Source organism: Gymnoscopelus microlampas, assembly GCF_963454915.1.
Source record: "Gymnoscopelus microlampas genome assembly, chromosome: 24".
Classification (NCBI taxonomy): domain Eukaryota; kingdom Metazoa; phylum Chordata; class Actinopteri; order Myctophiformes; family Myctophidae; genus Gymnoscopelus; species Gymnoscopelus microlampas.
In genome coordinates this window covers 30,439,221-30,445,220 of record NC_139961.1, presented here as the reverse complement: position 1 = coordinate 30,445,220, position 6,000 = coordinate 30,439,221, and the positions used below count along the sequence as shown (strand labels likewise).

General features: G+C 43.5%; 1 protein-coding gene across 3 annotated transcripts in view; it reads right to left on the bottom strand.

The window, feature by feature from the left end:
- The window catches only part of LOC311040383 (semaphorin-5B-like), a 95,696-nt gene that overhangs the window by 65,900 nt on the left and 23,796 nt on the right, over positions 1 to 6,000 (bottom strand). Inside the window, exon 1 of one of the 3 annotated variants that reach the window (XM_084050634.1) lies at positions 1,420 to 1,498. The exons of the other annotated variants lie outside the window; for them this stretch is intronic. The gene's annotated coding sequence lies outside the window, so the exon portion shown is untranslated. Of the gene's footprint in view, positions 1 to 1,419; positions 1,499 to 6,000 lie in introns of those variants that run through there. 3 annotated transcript variants of the gene reach the window in all.

Here is a 6,000-nt window from a genome sequence, read left to right as displayed (position 1 = left end):
AAAATGCAAATTCACAGTATACTGACAGAGGGAGAGAGAGAGGCCGATAGGGAGAGAGAGAAGCAAGAAAGAGCGGGGGGGGGCAGAAACAGAAGTAACTAAATACAGATGGAGAGAAACGGAAAGGAGAAAAATCTGTCTAGAGAATCTGGCTTCAAATCTACTTCACGATCGATGAATTCAGGAGGTGTCGAGCCGAGCCAGAGAGAGATTTTCAACCCAAGGTTTTCCATGTTTTACAAACACAAGCGTTAGCTTCAAAATCTATCCTCCTCAGCAAAAGGTCTGTTCAATGAAATGTGTGAAAAAAGCCAAATCACTTTTCACTACAAAGCCCCCTACGCCCCCCTCCCCCCTTACATGACTGAGTGCAGACAGCAGGAGGGCTTGACCCCATGACCTCAAAGCCTGAGGGAGCCTGACTGACAGACAGAAAGACAAACACACGTCTGGAGAGGATTTGGAAGAGGCTGACAGACATCTTAAAATTGAGACTTACATTTTTGGGGCATTTTAAAGCCACAATCCAAAGCAAGCACCGACATTTCTAATGCTGAGCTAAGACGGAAAGCCCATTTGGGCAGGGGGGATATTACGCTTTTAATTTCATGCAATACCTCTTCTCTACCAGTAGTTGTCATACATGTACTACATTACCAAATTTCCCAATAGAAGAGTAGTGATGACCACAGTTGTGTTAGTTATATTGCATTAACATAATCTCCCATACAGAATTACATTTTATTCACAACAAAAGTTATGAATTGCAGCTTTAAGTCTCCCAGCGCTCTTACAGTTTTTCACTCCCCCCACATCTAAAGGCCAAACCGCACCAATGCAACTAGTCACAACTCCTTGCTACAAAACAGTTAAGGTCAACCGCACCAATGCAACTCATTGCAACTGCCATTGGGGATAATGGTTGCAAGTAGTTGCATGTTGCAAGGAGTTGCATGGCGAATCATTGGTGTGGACTGGCCTTTAGTCTGTCTCTCTTTGTAATTAGCATTGGCCGTCTCCCGTGACCAGGCCCAGTGCTTCCATCCACCTGGCTAGTGTGGTCCTCCACTCCTTTGCAGTTAAATGAATGCTCTGGATTTTGCTGTGTGTCTCTCTGTCCCCTACAGCCCTGGCTAATCCAAGTCAATGGACCGCAGCGGACAAATATCTCTAATACCCAGTGCACAACTTTTACAAATGAAGGGACCCCTGCCTCAAGACACAGAGAATCAGCCAAAATGAGTTTGGTCAGAGTTGTGAGCTTGCAGATACGCATATTTTTAACAACACAAATCTTGTATGGGAGTCGCTGGCACAAAATACTTTCAGATGGAGGTCTGCGGCCAAATACATATTAATTTGGGGGTCCTTAATATGAAAAGTTTGAGAACCACTGCTCTATTCTATCCTAACCCTTACTTGTTTCAATGCTGTCTCATTCCCCTCTATTGCGTTGTTTTGTGAGTTGAGCTCTCTGGGCTGTCTCTGGGCCGTCTGCGTGTTGTCCTGCAGGAAGGTGCTGTCAGAACGGTACTCACAAGCACCGCTCACTGATGCCAGGACACCTGTGAAGGAGCAAGGCCAGCAGGTAAAGACTAGACAGATTTGGCTCCTGGTTGATCAGAGAGACTCTTGGCAGATGCTATTGACTGTGGCTCAAAAATGTGGATAGTACAGTGGAAAGATGCAGAAAAGAGAGGGCATCATAATGTGAAACCGCCTCGATTCAAACCCGAGAAATGTACTGCTCAGCCAAAGGAGAATGAATGCCCACAGGCCAAGGGAGATATTTGGCTTCTGGTAAATTCACCCTCCTTTGACTTCCACCCCCACTGGGAAACCCATTCCAGATGAGCCCCCAGTGTAACCACCTGGATTCCAACCCAGGACTCCCGACTGGGAATTCAATCACAAGACGTTGAGTTTAGCTCAATAGCCAAGTTATACAAATGCCGACTGAATCAGTTAATTCTACCGGGGCCCCGCAGAGCCGACATCAATCCCTAGCTTGATGACCTAGCCCTGGCTGCAGGTGTTGGCACGATGCTCTACCTACTGAACAACAAGGATTAGCTTTTGTTCAGGCCAGTGAGGGAGCTCTGCACAATGTACACACATGCTGGCCAGCCTCACAAACATCTCAGAATGCCAACAATTTCCATAGCAACCAATTCTCGGGAATGTGTGTAATTTTTCAGTCTATTACGACTGCTGTAAATCCATTCGCAATGAGGTGTCGTGGAGTTCTGACAGCAATTTGAAGACATGCCTTAAATGAGACATCAGCTGACATTCCCACTGTGCTTCCATTTGACAAGAAGATTCTTTCAACTACAATTAATTAATTAATAATAATAATTATAATAAATTAGTCCCCACTCCTTTGGGGTATTTGTCACTGTGTATTTGCACATACAATTAAATGTTTTCTCTGCATTTAACCCATCCTAAATATCAGGAGCAGTGGGTGCTACAGAGGCAGCGCCCGGGGAGCAGTTAGGGGTTAGGTGTGGTGCTCCTTCCATTCCGACATCTCGCCACTCCGACTAGTGGCTTCCGCGTGCGGTTAGGGTTAGGGTTAGGGTTAGGTATAGGGTTCGTTAACGTCGGAAAGGCGACATGTCGGAAAGGCGAAATGCAGCCAGGTTAGGTGTCTTGCTCAAGGACACTTTGACACCTAGACCGGGACACAGACCGGGTTCCTTCCGTTTCCCAGGCGACCTCGACCCATTCAGCTAATACAATACACAATACATTTTATGAGATTTAACTGGCCACTTTGGTAGAAAATCCCATATCTCAACCAATAAGACCAAATTTGAATTGTGTTACATTTTGTGCTTGCCTGGACAACTTTACACACAGCAGGACAGCATCATACACATGTTGAATGCTGATGTTATTGTAGATATTGATTAAACTAAGAGGACCTCGTACTGAAGTGACAGCCTCTTAAAACAACTACACCACCACTGCAAAGATATGTGATTATTATTACCCCAAACGTTTATCAAAAACTAAAATCACCTGATTGCGTATTCAAATCAGTGGTCTTCAACTACAGCTATAGTTTCCTATTGAACCCTTGCATTCACCTGATTTCCCAGCTCTAAATTAGTCCCTAGATACAGACAGCTACAATGACAATTGAAAAACAGCAATACTGTTTCTCGCTAGTACTCGCTGTACTAGAGACTTGTTTGTGTTGATACTATAGTAAGATACATATTTTGGTCCAGTTTGGTGTCTTGTAATGGTTTCCGCTGAATTCCAACCCATGCTCCTGCATGCCCTTGAACAGGGACGATTTATTGCTCACGTTCAGCACTTAGAATTGAATTGAAAACTCTTTAACAACTACAGTAAGTGGCCCTCTTGATGAATTTGCTATCTCGCAGTCAAACCTGGTTAATTAAAGCTGTCTCTGTGTGCAGGGACTGTATGCATGCACGTCATTGCAGGGTCACAGGGTCTATAATGTGCATACCTGTGCGTGTGTATGTCTATGCAAAGCTCATTCGTGTTTTTGTGTGCATATGTGTGTGTGTGTGTGTGTGTGGGTTTGGTGTGCATCATTGCATGCTTATGTGTCGGTGGGCATTTTATGTGTGTGTGTGTGTGTGTGTGTGTGTGTGTGTGTGTGTGTGTGTGTGTGTGTGTGTGTGTGTGTGTGTGTGTGTGTGTGTGTGTGTGTGTGTGTGTGTGTGTGTGTGTGTGTGTGTGCGTGCGTGCGTGCGTGTGAGAGAGAGAGAGAGAGAGAGAGAGAGAGAGCTCGCATAATGACTGTAGGAACTCTTGATTGATTTCCTGCCCCGCTCTGTTTGATATGTTCCGCTCTTAACGGCAGCAGCTCAGGCGTATAGTAACTCTCGCCTCACGTTCAGTCTGCTGTGGAATTACCACCGCCTGCCACCGTGGCTTCAACGGCATGCCACACAAGTCAATATGTCACCTCCATACCGCCAATCTCATTTTTAAAGAGACTCCATTATGCTTCCATCAGACCACTAAAATCAATATAATTTCAGCAGTAGTTTATTTGTGAAAGGCAAACAAATATATAAAGATGAATTGAAAACATTTCATGTTTTCAAAAAGAAAATTATTCGAACATGTTTTCTGAAAATCTATGCTCAGAAAATAATTGGCATATAATGCATAGAAATATTTAGAATACATTACACATTTTTATGGATTAACCACCTATCTATAAGATCTATAAGATCTTATAAGATCTATAAGATATCTATAAGATCTATAAGATCTTATAGATAGGTGAAAGAAAATAGAAAATAGAAGATCTACAAGCTCACAACACGCAATGTAGTGTGAGCTTGTATATCTGCTATTTTCGCTATTTAAAAAAGAAAGAAAGAAATGTTGAATTTATTCAACAGTTTTTAAAATTCTTTGAAAAATGTTTGATTACAACTAAACGCGAAGTTTTTTACATAATTGCTCAAATCTTTTGTGCTTTTTGTGATGTTATTCATCCTCTGACTCGCGCTACCCTTGCTATAATAACCATTCCACATAAATGTGTTTTTGACAACTTCTTTAAACACTATTAAACACTATTTTAATTTGTGTCTACCCACCTACACACCGTTTTTTTTACTTGTTGCATTTAAGAAAACTTTAAGAAAAACTGATATTTACTCGCGACCCATAAAAACAGGTACACAACCCAAAATGTGTTACGACCCTATGCTTGGGAAACACTGCTGTATCGTATCATAGAACTAATAATGAAATCATGAAGGAGCATCTCCATATAAACTATAAACTGAAAACTTTTTTAATTCTTTGCATAAGCATCTTGGCGGAGCTGGACTGCAGATGGATGGGCAGTCAAGGATCCAGCTAGCAGCTGGTCTCTCACAGGCTCTCAAGACCCTCAGAGATAGATTGCACTGGAGGGTAATGGTCCTTGAGACTCAGGTGTCGATGTTCGACAGAGAAATTGGCCACTTCAGTCCACGTGGGAAACCTGCACAGTACACATCACCCTGCAGTGACTCTTTTTTTTTTTATCCCACGATTTTGTAACCCTTATTTTTCACCCGGTGCCAATTTTCTAAGTGATCCTGGGCACTACACTCCCCTCACCAGCCTAGGGAGGCCAGGGCCGAGCTCATGCCTCCTTCAATGCATGAGAGCCAACTGACCTTCTTGTCACCTGACAGGAGGGAGTTTCCCTGGTTGGACGTAGCGCGTGGAAGGAACACGTTATTCCAACCAGTTCCCTTCCCCTCCATCAGGCGCCCCTGGCTGTCATGGGGGAGGAGTTTAGTGACCAGGATTACAACATGTTTTTGTGAGGGTATCAACTACCCTGAGAGACACGGGGAGAACATGCAAACTTTTGCCAACCCCACCTAGGGTATGGGCGCTGATGACGCGGAGGAGGAGACACGTCCCCAGCGCCCACAGCGTCCCCGGCGGGAATTGAACCCAGGACCTTCTAGCTGTGAGGCGACAGCGCTACCGACTGCGCCACCGTGCCCTTCCCTGCAGTGACTCTTATCAGCTTGGAAAAGAAACAATGGCGAGAGGCAACCTTTTTTATGAAGGACACAGATAACATAGCATTGTCTGGATTTGTCCTCCATTGGATTTGCTTTGGTTGATGCTGTTTCGATGTTAGCAAGATGACAGGCGGGGCACAAGTCACAATTACATTTTGAAACGTAACTGTCACAAAGTAAACAAAGCCAAGATTGAACAGTTCTATTGTTAAGTCCTTCATAAAGAGCTGGGTAAGTGCTCTGGGCCTAATTAGACTATAACCATCAATTACTTGAGTTACAGCAGGTTTCATATACAGTACCCATGTTGTTGTTGTTGTTGTTGTTTTGCTATTCTACTTGTGCTGTACATTGGAAATTGTATGAATGTATTTATTTATTGATTTATTTTTTCTGCTACACACACACTTGCACTCCAAATATATGTTCATGTACTGTACATGCATTTTTGTCAATAAAAACACCAATCAAT